This window comes from Nicotiana tabacum, chromosome 4 (assembly GCF_000715075.1).
Source record: "Nicotiana tabacum cultivar K326 chromosome 4, ASM71507v2, whole genome shotgun sequence".
In the NCBI taxonomy this organism is placed as follows: Eukaryota; Viridiplantae; Streptophyta; class Magnoliopsida; order Solanales; family Solanaceae; genus Nicotiana; species Nicotiana tabacum.
In genome coordinates, this window is record NC_134083.1 from 107324960 (window position 1) to 107339962 (window position 15003).

A 15003-nucleotide genomic window follows, 5' to 3' on the forward strand; every position below is an offset into this window, starting at 1 on the left:
TATTGAGAAAGGAAACCCTAGAACTCGAATTCAAGAGGAGTGAACTTTGAAAAGGTAGTGCTTCTACTCCCTAATCATTTATAACTATGAATTGATGAGTTTTGTTGGGAGAATAGTAAATAGGTTTGATAAAGAGAACCATAAGAACTATGCTAGGGTTTTGGATTGTTGAATTATGATTGTTGTAAACATTTGGGTGATGAGAAATGGTGTTAGTTACATCTATTTGGGATTGTAGAATCACCTAGAAGTAGTAGAATGAGAACGTGGTGAAGAAAAGACCAATTACTAAGGGTTATGAGGCTATACACCCATAAGGTGTTTGATAAAATTCCTAAGTTACTAAACAGGAGAATTAGTAATAATATTGGTTTCTCTTGATATATATATATTGGCGTAGATTATCGTTGAGCGAGGCAACGAACATCGTGATACTCTTAAAAAAGGGGTCAGATCTAAGGTATGTGAGGCTAAATCTCTATGTTTGAGAATGTTTATGATTCTCCCTACGTCGCATTCTTACGACTATTATGAATTTCCTCAGAAAATAATTATGCCTCAGTTCCATGAATAGTTGTATAACTTCTATTCTCTAGATGACATGGTTTCATACTTCATTCAATATCCTATGAGTCTCAGGTATGACAGATCATTTTATTATGAATACATATTCCAATCGAGTCTTATTCAGCATTTCAGTATCATGTAACCTAGTGGGGTTCAACATTTCAGTATTATATATTGCAGTGTGATTCTTAGTTCCTTATTTTAAATCCTGAATGTTGAACACCTGTATTTGGGCCTGAGGCCGTAGTTCATGCTTTATGCATATTTGGGCCTGAGGCCATAGTTATGTATACGTATACTTGGGCCCGAGGCCGTAGCTTATGCACATATATATTGGGCCTGAGGCCATAGTTTATCAGATAAACAGGTTGTTCATCATTCAGAAGAGGGAGTATTCATATCCTTACTTCCTTGTTCAGTTCTCAGTTATCAATTATTAGTTTAGTTTCAGTTTCGGTATTTACAGTTCCTTCTTTCAGTTGATTTACATTCCAGTACAATTCAAATGTACTGATGTCCCTTTTTTCTCGGGGCCTGCATCTCACGATGCAAGTAACGATTTACAGGTTGACGACTCTGCTTGCTAGGAATTCTCGTATCAACTACTGGTGAGCCCCAGTCTTTCGGGGCATTATCCCTTTTTTTTAGTCTTTAGTGTTTATAGTATTTTCAGTTAGTAAGGTATGCCGGGGAGCTTGTCCCGGTAAATAGTTAGAATTTCGGTATTCTTAAAGGCTTCGTAGACTATAGTTCAGTCAGTCAGATGTTAGCAGCCTTTTATGTGTTAGCCTTGTTAGCTACTCATTTACACTTGCAGACTTTTCAGTATTTTCTGCATCTATGATATTTCAGTCAAACTCTTTAGTAGATCATCATGTTATATATTTATATCTAGCCTACAGTTATACCACATGTTGATCCACCCATACAGTTGGTTCGCTCGGTCATATGCAGTCAGGCATCTAGTGCCATGTTATGCCTAGGCCATGGTTCGGGGCATGACACTTGCGAGCCACGACTCGGATATTTTGGGTCTAACAGTGCATTGGGGAGTTTAAGAAAAGTTTTTAAAATACAGGGCATTTCAGCGGTCAATTCTGCGGTCGCAGAACTGATATGCGGACCGCTTATTTGCTGCAGACGAGGCAAAAATTTGGGCAAAAGTTTTGGACCATTATGCGGCCGCATAATCATTTTGCGGGTCACATAACCCCTCGCCGATCCAGCACAAAAGAATTCCAGAGGAAAGTTCTACGGCGCATTATGCGATCGGAGAATAGGTCTGCGGACCACGGACCGATCGTAGAGTGAGGTAGGGGTTCCCAGTTCCAGAGGGCCATTATGCGGACCGCAAAAGCATTATGCGGTCTTATAAGTGACCATATATCTGCATTGGGGCTTCATTTTTTCTCATTTTTGACCCGACCCTATTTCAATATATTGAGGCAAAGGGTCACTTTTGAAGCAAAAATCTGATATTTTTAGAGAGAGAGCTTACCATAGAGTGAGAGGGGAAGTTCCTAAGCTTATTGATCATTAACTCTTGCTCCAAGTTGAAGAATTCACAAGAAAATTCACTAGGTCTTCATCCTAGAGGTAAGGTTCTACTCCCCAGCCCTCAATTTCGTGATTTTACTGAAAATAGGTAATAAGCAAAGCAATTCTTGGGTGTGGAAGTTGTTTATTTTACATGCATATATCATCAAGGGTAGTGGGAAGATTGTTGAGGTCATTTGGGTAAACTTTGGGTAGTGGGATGAATGAATCCACCATAGGAGGTCCTTAAAACCTTAATGCACACCTAGTTTTTTGATAAAATGCTCAAGTGAGCTGGAACTACAAACTCCTTCCTAATTTGTGTTCAATTTTGCTATATCTCTAAATAGATCAATGTTGCTAGGATTCCGGAACTGTGTAGTGAATTAAGAAAAGCTCAAAGCGAGGTATGTTGGCCAAACTCTTCTCTTAGAATTGAACCCCACAATATCCTTGTAAGTCGTGTGATGCTCATTATATATTGATTATTCCAAATAAGCCTTGTGTCAAAATAAATATGTGTTCAATATGCATTCCAAAGATTCTTGTTATATTGAGTCACTGTTGAGATTGTGGTTTAAGTATTGGCTGTATGTTATTATATTATGATTTAAAAACGTGATTCTAATGAAAGCTATCATGTCAATTGTGTAAGAAATCACATGTGCCTAAGACCCTAAATTGCTCAAATATGTGTTTAAAGTCTTAATTTGAAAGGCCTTGTTGTTGATTATCCATGATGATATTTGAAAGTGAAAGAAAAGAACATGAAATATGGTGTGCGGCCACCGTGCAAAGAATGATATTGCGTCATGGCCATTAGTGCCAATGAAATGAATGATATGAAAAATATTATGAAATGAGTGGTAAATCCTTTTTATAATAAATCTATTGGGAGTATCGTTTAGCCACCGAGGAAGGGTAGGTTGGAACAACCTAACCCCGAAACTACACGTGCCGGTGTAGGAGTGATTGGGTGGTAAATCCCCGTGCTAATGCGATGAGTTTGTTTCCCCTTATATGGGATGAGATTGGTGTGTTGAGATGTTTCCCCTTAAATGGGATGATATTATTGCTAGCGAGAAGTGATATGATGTTGACCCACACGACATTGGGGTGAGACGGCTTAGACGATTGGGCTGAGATCGGATGCTATGTCGCGCACATGGTGGTATTGTGAGTGTATGTCTCGGGGTGAGACGGCTTAGCCGGTCAGGCTGAGATCGGACTCCGTACTAAAACACGGTGGTGTATCGGTGCTAAAGATCTCCCAACTTAAATTAATGAAACTTACTTGAAATTTACCTTTCCCCTAACTTGAAACCTTGATACTGTTTGAGTCTTTTATTGATTTCATGTTTTATTCTCCGTTTACTGTTTCTCATTCGATTGAGAGGGTGTTTAGTTTTACATACTAGTACTATTCCATATGTACTAATATCCCTTTTGCCGGGGGCGCTGCATCTTTAATGGATGCAAGTGGTTCCATAGCAGGTGGTATTGATCAATGATATCATCACACCCTCTCCTTAGCTGACTTGGTAATCCCCACTTCATTTTGGGGTCTTTATCTCTTATCCTTTGTACATATCATTTTGAGGTATAACCAGGGCATTGTTGCCGGCACTATCATAGCACTCTTTTATTCATGTTAGAGGCTCCGTAGATATAGTGTGGGTTGTATCTGTTTTTGGGAAGATTAAAACTAAAAATGTTGTAATCGTATCATCTGTTCCACTTTAACTATGATAATACAATGTACTGTTTTGGAGACTTGTTAATGACGTAACTAATGGAAATGAACTGGTGTTATCCACATGACCTCTTACTGTCTAATTAATGAAATGTATTCTTCTCATATTCATGGGCGGGTGGGGTAGACGACACTACATAGGCTTTCTCGACTAGGCTAAATCTGTTGAACGCCGATCGCGCTCCCCGAGGTTGAGGCGTGACAGGTATGATAGTGACTTAATATGTGATGAGGTTCGCAGATTTGGATCGTCATGCCGTATGGTTGGTTTCCATTGAGAGGGAGAAGATTAGGAGGTTCATTGATGGCCTCAACTATGGTTTACATTTTAGTATGGCTTGAGAGGTTGCGACTGATGTTAGGTTTGACCAGGTGGTCAAGATTGCTAAACGCTTAGAACTAGTTCGCAGGCAGGAGCGTGAGGAGTGGGAGGTCAAGAGGCCTCATAGTTCAGGTGGTTTTAGTATGCCTCATCTGGATGCCAATCCCATTACAACAAAGGTCGTCATTATAGACCCGTTCAGGCAGCTCTCCATGTTCCTCATGGTTCTTCAGTTAGCCACAGTTCCTACAGTACACGCCCAACTCAATCATCATTCAGTGCGTTACCGGCACAGAGTTCTTACCATGCCTCATCTGCACAGGGTTCCTTGGGCAGCTATTCAGATTGTCAGGGTCAGCAGCTCCCTCAGAGGAGAGGTTGTTTTGAGTGCGGGGACTTGAGACATCTCAAGAGAGATTTCTGATGGTAGGCTATAATCTCGTATTTTAGTCATTTATTGCACTCTAATTTACTGCACTTTAATTGAGTTTGAGCTTTAATTGCTAGTGTTCCGCACTAATTATGTATTTTATGACTTGTAGTCGGTTTTCGAGTTATGTAGATATTACAGTATGAATTTGAGCTATTTGGAGCTTTGAAGTCTAAGTAAAAGCCCAAGGGATTAAGCCGGAATCGTGTTCGGGGGTCGAGGACCAAGTTTGGATGTCAAAATTGAAGCAAAATCTGTACCCGGAGAAATTTGCACTAATGCGACGCACTATGTGATGCACTGTGCGACGCGCTAGTACAAATACTGCTGCTTGTGAATTGTTGAGCTCTCTGAAGTTTTCCACTGCGGCCCCGCCTGGCGCATCGCCCCATGCGGCACGCTTGTACAAGGTTTATAGAGTAATTGTCCTAATTCGCGTAGGAAAATGTGGTTTCGTTTGGGCCCGACCCTACTTGGTATAAATACATGTAAAACCATTATTTTTAGGACTTTTGACACATCTAAGACCTAAGGAGGCTAGAGAGAAGGCGGAGAAGCGAAAGCACAAGGGATTCGTAATTCAATCCTCACTCAAGACAAGAGTTTGGATCGTTTTATGCTTTCTTTATATTTGTGATAAATTACTCCATATCTATAGAGTAGTTCTCTTTAGGGATTGATGCATTTGGTGTATTGATATTTGTTTATGGATATTAATTCTAGTTTTTATGCATTGAAGCATTTTGGGTGTTTTAATTGTTTCATCTATATTCACATATTCATGTAATCGCAAGAGGTATACTTGTGATATCTTTGCATTATCTTGTTGGTTTAATTCATTAATTCTTCTTAGTAATTGAAAGAGGCTAGTTAAATTATTGTTTAGACCTAGTTAGGAGGATAATCGAGAGAGGTTCTCCTAAAACCCAATCCACTACAAACTCTTGCATATCTTCACCGAGCTTAAATTGGTTCACATTGTGAGGTTGAGACTTAATCAAGAGAGGTGTTTCTACTAAACGTTTAAACTAATAATTGAGTGAATTCGAGAGACTTATTTGAACATTAGAAGTGAATTAACTAGAGTTAAATCCCAGACAATTATCTTGCATATATCCAATCAACTCTTATTTTCTCCCATTGATATCTTCCTTGCTTATTTTTGTTGCGATTGTCATAGTCAATTAGCTCTAGATTCTTAGTTAATTTTAGTTTTTAATCACATAATTCTCAACTGTTGATCCTCTTGGATAGAAACCAAGCTATAAACTATGAAAATACTGTTTAACTCCAATCCTTTTGGTCTATGGATTCGAGCCAAGTGGGGAGTCCACTATTAATTAGTTGATTGCACGGTTATGTGCTATGTTGGTTCCAGTTTGAGGTGTGCGGGTGAATCAGTCATCGACTTTAGCACTAGTTACTTCACCACCACCCGCCCAGTCAGATAGGGGTCGCCCCAGAGAGTGGAGGTCGATCAGGTGGTGGTCAGGCCCGTTTTTATGCACTTCCGGATAGATGTTGTTACAATTGCTTCCGATGCCGTGATCAAAGGTATTGTTTCAGTATGCCACAGGGATGCTTCGATATTATTTGATCCTGGTTTCCCTTATTCATATGTGTCATCGTACTTTGCTTATTTTTTGGATATGCCCCGTGATTCTTTAGTTATGCATGCTCATGTATCTACATCGATGGGTGATTATATTGTTGTAGACCGTGTGTATTGGTCATGTGTAGTGACTATTGGGGGATTAGGTACGAGAGTTGATATTTTACTGCTTAGCATGGTTGATTTTTACATGATTTTAGGCATGGATTGGTTTTCACCATGTCACGCTATACTGGACTATCATGCTAAGACCGTGATGTTTGCGATGTCGGGGTTGCCTAAGGTTGAGTTGAGAGGTTCCCTGGGCTATGTTCCCGATAGAGTGATTTCATATTTGAAGACTCAACGGATGGTTGGTAAGGGATGTTTGACATATTTGGCCTTCATGAGGGATGTTAGTGCTGATGCTTCAACAGTTGAGTCAACTCTAGTAGTGAGAGACTTCCCGGATGTTTTTTCTACTGACCTGCCGGGCATGCCACATGACACAGACATTGATTTTGGTATTGATCTGGAGGCGAGCACTCAGCCTATATCTATTTCACCATATCGCATGGCACCAACAGAATTGAAAGAGATAAAGGAACAGCTTCAGGAGTTGCTTGATAAGGGCTTCATCAGCTACGTTGATTCAGGGATTTCTTGATTTGGCGGGTTATTATCGTTGTTTTGTGTAGGGCTTCTCGTCCATTGCTGTACCTTTGACTAGATTTACCTAGAAGGGTGCTCGATTCAGATGGTCCGAAGAGTGTGAGGTGAGCTTTCAGAAGCTCAAGACTGCATTGACTACAACCCCAGTGTTGGTGTTTCCTACATGTTCAGGATCTTACATCGTGTATTGTCATACATCATGTATTGTGCTTGGCACAATATTGATGTAGGACAGTAGGGTGATTGCCTATGCGTCTCATTAGTTGAAGGCTCATGAGAAGAATTACTCTATGCATGACTTAGATTTAGTAGCTATTGTTCACGTATTGAAGATTTAGAGGCACTATCTATACGGTGTTCATTGTAAGGTCTATACTGAACATCAGAGTCTCCAGCACCTGTTGAAGCACAAGTATCTTAATTTGCAATAGCGAAGATGGTTAGAGTTGCTGAAAGACTATGATATCACCATATTATATCATCCGGGGAAGGCCAATGTGGTGGCCGATGCATTGAGTAGGAAGGTGGAGAGTGTGGGAAGTTTGGCATATTTACTGGTAGTAGAGAGGCCACTAGCCATAGATGTTTAGGTCTTGGCCAATCAATTTGTAAAATTGGATGTTTCATAGCCCAGTCATGTTCTTGCTTGTATTGTGGCATAGTCATCGTTGTTGGAGTGTATCAAGGCCTGCCAGTTTGATGATCCTCACTTGTTAGTGTTGATGGATACGGTGCAGTAGGGTGGTGCCAAGGAGGTTGTGATTGGTGATGATGGTGTAATGCGGCTTAAAAGCTGGTTTTGTGTTCCAAATATTGATGGGTTGAGAGATTTGATACTTGAGAAGGCTCACAGTTCTTGCTATTCCATTCACCCAAGTGTTACGAAGATGTATCGTGACTTGAAACAACACTATTGGTGGCGGAGAATGAAGAAGGATATCGTTGCTTATGTCTCTCGATGTTTGAATTGTCAACATGTGAGGTATGAGCATTAGAAACTAGGAGGGTTGGTTCAGAGATTGGATATACTGGAGTGGAAGTAGGAGCGCATCACTATGTATTTTGTGGTAGGCTTGCCACGGAGCTTGAAGAAATTTGACGCAATATGGGTTATTGTGGACCGGTTGACTAAGTCTGCACACTTTATTTCGGTGGTGACTTCCTATTTTGCAGAACGGTTAGCTCAGATAAATATCCGAGAGATTATCCGCTTGCATGGCGTGACCATTTCCATAATTTCTGATCGAGGCATGCAATTCATATTTTAGTTTTGGAGAGCAGTGTAGCGAGAGTTGGGCACACAGGTTGAGTTGAATACAACATTCTATCCTCAGACGACCGGAAAATCCGAGCGCACCATTCAAATCTTGGAAGATATGTTACTTGCATGTGTTATGGATTTCGGACTTCATGGGATTAGTTTCTTCCATTAGCAGAGTTCGCCTACAATAACAACTTCCAGTTGAGTATTCAGATGGATCCTTATAAGGCCTTATATGGGAGGAGATGTCGTTCTTCGGTTGGTTGGTTTGAGCTTGCGAAGGCTAAGTTATTGGGAACTGATTTAGTCCGTGATGCCTTAGAGAAGGTAAAGTTGATCCAAGAGCGGCTCCCTACAGTGCAGTCCATACAGAAGAGTTATACTTATAGAAAGGTTAGTGATGTTGCATACATGGTGGGTGAGAAGGTTTAGCTTAGAGTTTCATCCATGAAGGGTGTAATGAGGTTCCGGAAGAAGGGCAAGTTGATCCCTCGGTATATTGGACCTTTTGAGGTTCTTGAAAGGATTGGAAATGTGGCCTACAGACTTGCCTTGCCACCTAGTCTATCTGGTGTTCACCTAGTGTTTCATATTTCTATGTTCCAGAAGTATTATGGTTATCGTCACATGTTTTGGATTTCATCACGGTTCAGTTAGATGGGGATTTGACTTATGATGTGGAGCAGGTGGCTATTTTGGACCGACAGGTTGAGAAGTTGAGGTCAAAGAACATAATATCAGTGAAGGTGCAATGGAGAGGTTAGCTGGTCGAGGATGCTACATGGGATACCGAGCAAGAGATGCAGAGCAGTTATCCACACCTATTTAAGACTCTAGGTATGATTCTATACCCATTCGAGGATGAACGTTTGTCTAAAAGAGGGAGAATGTAATGACCCAGCCAGTCATTTTATGTATTATAGCCTCGTTCCCCTATTTCTTGCCTCTTCTATGCTCATTTGTGGTTATGTGACTTGTCGGGGTGGTTGGTTTGGTTTCGGGGATGATTCGAAGTGAATTGGGACACTTAGTTCCATGGTCGAAGGATTAAGTTGAAAGAGTTGATCAGGTTTAACTTTTATGTGTATGACTCCGAATTGGAGTTTTAATAGTTCTAATAGCTCCGTATGGTAATTTTGGACTTAGGCGTATGTCCGGATATTGATTTGGAGGTCCATAGGTTGGTTTGAGGCTTTTTTGTGAAAGTTGAAAAGTTGAAGGTTTGGAAGGTTGAGAGATTTGACCGAGAGTTGACTTTGTTGATATCGGGTTTGGATTTTGGCTCCGGGAGTTGGAGTAGGTCTGTTGTGTCATTTATGATTTGTGTGCAGAATTTGAGCACATTCGTGGATTGGTTTGATTTGATTCGGCATTAGTTTTCGAAGTTGGAAGTTCATTAGGCTTGAATCGATGTGCGATTCGTGGTTTTGGTGTTGTTTGATGTGATTTGAGGCTTCAAGCGAGTTCATATTGTGTTTTAGGACTTGTTGGTGGTATGTTTGGATTGGGTCCCGAGGGTGTTTCGGATGGTTACCAGATCACTTTTGGAATTGGTGTTGATTGCCGAAGGTGTAAGGCTTCTGGTGTAAGCACATCTGTGATGGGCTTGGACGCAGATGCGCAGCCGTAAGTGCGGCTGGAGAGTCGCAAAAGCAAAGTGGGAAAGCCCAGGGGATGTCCGCAGATGCAGACCATTTGATTGCAGGAGCGTGTTTAGGCTAGCTATTAAAGGTCGCAGGCGCAAAGATTGACCGCCTCCGTGTGTCCCTAGATGTAGATAAGTGATCACAAAAGTGGAAGAGGTCAGGCAGGGCTAGGACCGCAGATGCGAAAACCTTCTGCTGGTGCGGACCCGCATAAGTAGGTTTTGGACCGTAGGAGCGATGTGGAAGAATTTAAGTGAAGTGCGCAAATGCGCAATTTCGGCCGCAGAAGCGGTACTTGGACCGCAGGTGCGAAACCCCTGGAAAAGTTATATTTTGAAAGGCTTCATTGTTTTTCTCATTTTGGGAGACTTGGAACTCGTCTAAGGGAGATTTTTGAGAGGGTTTTTGCTATAATTGAAAAGGTAAGTAAAGTTTAATCACTTTTGTTGATAAATATTGATTATCCATTGATTATTACATCTAGATTATGTGAATTTGAAGTGAAATTTGGGGCTTTTAGACCATGGCATTGTAGAGTGAGATTTGATGATTTGAGGGTCGATTTATGGATGGAATTGGATAAAATTAGTATGGTTGGACTCATAATTGAATGGGTGCTAGAAATTTGTGAATTTTGTCGAGATTCAGGTGCGGGCCTGTGGTTGACTTTGCATATTTGATTCAAGACTTTAGCTTTATCACTTGGAATTGTTTCATTTAGCTATTATTGATTGTATTAAGTTATTTTGGTTAGATTTAGGCCGTCCGGAGCTTGATATACATGGGAAGGGCTTGGTAGAGGATTGATTTTGCTTGCTTGAGGTAAGTATCTTTTCTAAACTTGTTCGGGGCACTAGTTGCCTGAATTATTTGTGATAGCTACGTGCTATGAGTGGCGCATATGTGTGGGGTTGAGACCATATGCGTGCACCGGGAAATATTTACATGCTCGGGGTAGTGCTTAATATATGGCATGAGGTAGTGCTTAGGCTATGACATGCCTTGAATTGATTGCTAAGCTTCAAGGTGAGATGTTCCTCCAATTTGTACCCCTCTGTGAGCTATTTGTACCACATTTGAGATTTCATTGATGTTATTTTCCCGATTGAACCTGGTAAACTGCTATTTCATGATGAAATTGTCTGTTTTAGTTGTGATAGCACACATTGCACATGCCTACACTATAACATGTTTGTTACACCAGTCCAGGAGTATGAAACTTGATAATCATTGATCATGTACATGTATTCTCGTATATTTTCTTTCTTTAAGTTATGATCGGGACTGGTAGCCTGTGACCACACAGGGTGGATTGTGATCATTGGCACGTGAGTGCGGATGATATTATTAGCACGTGAGTTGTCCGTGTAACATGTGAGTTATCCGTGTGGATCCAGATATTGATATTATTAGCACGTGCGTTGTCTGTGCATCACGTGAGTTGTCCATGCGGTTAATACTATTAACACATGAGTTGTCCGTACAACACATGAGATGTCCGTGCAACGTGTGGATATGGAAACATCCCCCTAGGGTCACCCTCTTATGTTTCTCTCTTGATGGTGTACACACATATTGTAGGAAGTTGATCAGTGGTTTGGTAAGGATATGGAATTGTTGAGGAAAATCTGGCCAGTGTTTGTTTTGGATTTTTCATTTCATCTTTACTTGCAAATTTCCATGGTTAATTACCTGATTTATTTGCATATCATCTTTATATGCTGTATCATTGGCTGGACAGAGAACTAGAGTAATTGCAGACATACACAAAGCGTTCTTTCTGTGCTTTATGACTTGATTGCATCTTTGTTATGTACTTGTTAAACTTATGAAACTGTACAGGTCATAGCAGGTATCATTTATAATTCTTGGTTCTTATACCTCGCCGAGGTTAGTTACTATATTTATTGAGTATATTGGGCCGATTGTACTCATACTACACTCTGTACTTAATTGTGCAGATCCAGGTGTTGGGACCAGTTAGCAGTAGCGGGGTTGCTTGTTGAGCTGAGTATCGAGAGAAGTGGTAGAGCTGCATTCTTGCCTGCAGTATTGGCGTCTATTTTCTTACGTACTGTTGTTTTTTATTCAGACATTATTACTATTTAGTTTTCAGACTTGTATTTTCGTTGTAGAGCTCATGACTCTGTATTTACCAGTTTCTGGGAGATTTATCATATTTTAGCGGTATTTTGTTATATAGAGACTTCAGACTTTATGCTATTTCTATAAATTTCATTATTATGGTTCAATATTGTTATCTTCGTCTTGCCTAGAAAGTGTGTTAGGCGCCATGACCACGGGTTGGGATTTGGGGTCGTGACATATGTAATACTTAATTTATTTTTACTATATATTAGTTCACTAACATGTTTACTTCTCTTTTGCGAGGTACAATCATATGAAGCTGCTTTTGGTAGATGATGTTGGGTTGACTAGATATCCCCGTCAAATCCCCGCTTCGTAGCTTCCCTTCTCGGATGTACAAAAATCTCAAGTATAGTGAAAATATCACTTTGGGTTGTAGAATCCTTATTTATTTATAACTTATCCATTGGTTTATCACACATGGGATAATGAATCTAGGTAATAAATCAACTATATTGCTTAACACGTTCTAAGAAATAATTCAAATAACTTGCTTTAATGTTTAGGACCTTGAATGCACTCTAGTGATTACTGATGGTAGGCTATAATCTCGTATTTTAGTCGCTTATTGCACTCCAATTTACTGCACTTTATTCATTTTGAGCTTTAATTGATAATGTTTTGCACTTATTGTGTCTTTTATGCCTTGTAGGAGTGATTCCAAGCTATGTAGATGTTATGGAATAAATTTGAGTGATTTGAAGCTCTGAAGTCTGAGTAAAAGCTCAAGGGATTAAGCCGAGATCGGGTTCGAGGGTCGAGAACCACATCTGTATATCAAAAAGCAAGGAAACTTCCGTACTCTGAGAAAACCCCACTGCTACGGCGCGTGTACAATCTCCTGCTTCCTATCAGAAACAACTCTCTGGATTTCTCCACTAATTCCCCGCATGGCACTTCGCCCCATGCGGCGCCTGTGCAATTTTTACAGAGTAATTTTCCTATTTCGGTTAGGAGAAGGTGATTTCGTCTGGGCCCGACCCTACTTGGTATAAATACATGAAAAAATGTTATTTTCTGGACTTTTGACACATTGGAGACCTAGGGAGGCTAAGGAGGAGTTGGAGACGCAAAAGCACAAGGAGTTCATCATTCAATCCTCACTCAAGACCTCGAGTTTGGATCGTTTTATGTTTTCCTTTACTTTAAACATATTTGTGATGAATTACTCCATATCTTTAGAGTAGTTCTCTTTAGGGTTTGATGGATTTGGTATATTGATGATTGTTTGTGGATTATAACTCTAGTTTTATGTATTGAAGCATTTTTGGATGATTTAATTGTTGCATCTACATTCACTAGTTCATGTAATCGAGAGAGGCATAATTTGTGATATCATTGCATTATCTTGTTGGTTGAGTTCATTATTTTTTCTTAGTAATCGAAAGAGGCTAGTTGAATCATTGATTAAACCTAGGTAGGAGGATAATCGAGAGAGGTTTTCCTAAAGACCAATCCACTACGCATTCTTGCATATCTTCACGTGCTTAAATTGGTTCATCTTGTATGGTTAAAACTTAATCGAGAGTGGAGTTTTTGCTGAACGTTTGAACTAATAATTGAGTGAATTCGAGAGACTCGCTTGAATATTAAAAGTGAATTATCTAGAGTTAGATCCCAAACAATTATCTTGCACCTATCCTATCAAAACCCTATCTTCTCCCATTGATAACCTTCTTTGGTTATTCCTTGTTTCGATAATCATGAGTCAATAGATTTAGATTCTTAGTTAATTTTAGTTATTCATGATATAAATCTCGATTGTTGATTCTCCTGGATAGCAATCATACTAGAAACTACAAAAATACTGTTTAACCCCAATCCCATTGGATACGATATTATATTATACTATCTTTGACTAGCATGCATAATTTAAGTGGTATTTTGCGCTCGTCAAATTTTGGCGTCGTTGCTGGTGATTGGCAATCAATAGTGTTTGAAATAGTTTGTAGTGCTAATTCAGGAATTTTTTATTTATTTTTACTTTATTTTTCTCTTTTTATGTTTGGTGTTTCTTTGACTATGCGCAGGTTACAGGTGAGATTGGTGCATGACTCAAACTTCTGCGAAGGAAGTGCTACCATACGAGCCAAAAATTGAAAAACAACTGCGACAGCTGAGGAAGAAAAGAAATCTCACCGAGACATTAAAAAAGGTTAGGAAATCCTCAACCAAAGAACTTATGGCTGGAAATGGTGAAGATAATGTAGATTTGGCTGCAAGAGAAGCAGCCCAATGACGAGAACAAGCTGCATGGGATGTTAAGGAAGCGGCTATTAGAGATGCACAAATTATCTATGAAGAAGAGAGGGGTAAGAGAATTGCTCAAAATCAACCTTGGGGTGCAGACCAGTTCAGAAATATAGCTCCCATGTCTGGGAGACCACTTGGCGATTATGCTAGACCAGTCTACAATCAAGGTTTATCAAGTGTTAGACCACCTCCAATTGCAGCAAACAATTTCAAGTTAAAGCAAGGGTTGCTTCAAACCCTTCAGAATTGTTGTGTCTTCAGAGGGAAGTCAAACGAAGATCCAAACACACATCTAATGGACGATTATGAACACCTTTCAATACAAATAGTGTGTCACAAGATGCAGTGTACTTAAGGGCATTCCCCTTCACACTCAAAGATGATGCTAAGTAGTGGCTTCAGAGCTTGCCTACGGGATTAATTAGAACTTGGAAGGAGATGACCAGAAAATTTCTTGATAAATATTTCTCCTCAGCTTAAACGGGCAAGTTTAGAAGAGAAATACATAACTTCTGCCATAAAGAGAATGAAATTGTTTTTGAAGCATGGGAGAGGTTTAAGGAGATTGTTAGAAAGTGTCAACATAGCAAAATTGAACTCTGGATGCAACTCCAAGACTTTTGGGATGGATTGACACCGGCCTCACGTAGAACATTGAGCAATGCAGTTGGAGGCCCTTTGATGAAGAAGACTCCAGAGGAGATAGTCACAATTCTTGATGAGTTGTTTGAAGATGCAAATCAGTGGCCTTCTGAGAGTGATGAAAGAAGAAGATCGACCTGTGTTCACCAGGTTGATGCTAACACATATGTGCAAGTACAACT

The 15003-nt window shown here is 40.0% G+C and overlaps 1 non-coding gene across 1 annotated transcript; it reads right to left on the reverse strand.

The window, feature by feature from the left end:
• Positions 1-14665: 14665 nt before the first annotated feature.
• On the reverse strand, positions 14666-14772 carry LOC142180564 (small nucleolar RNA R71). Its single transcript, XR_012709181.1, has one exon. It is a non-coding gene; the product is annotated as a small nucleolar RNA R71 (small nucleolar RNA).
• Positions 14773-15003: the final 231 nt, after the last annotated feature.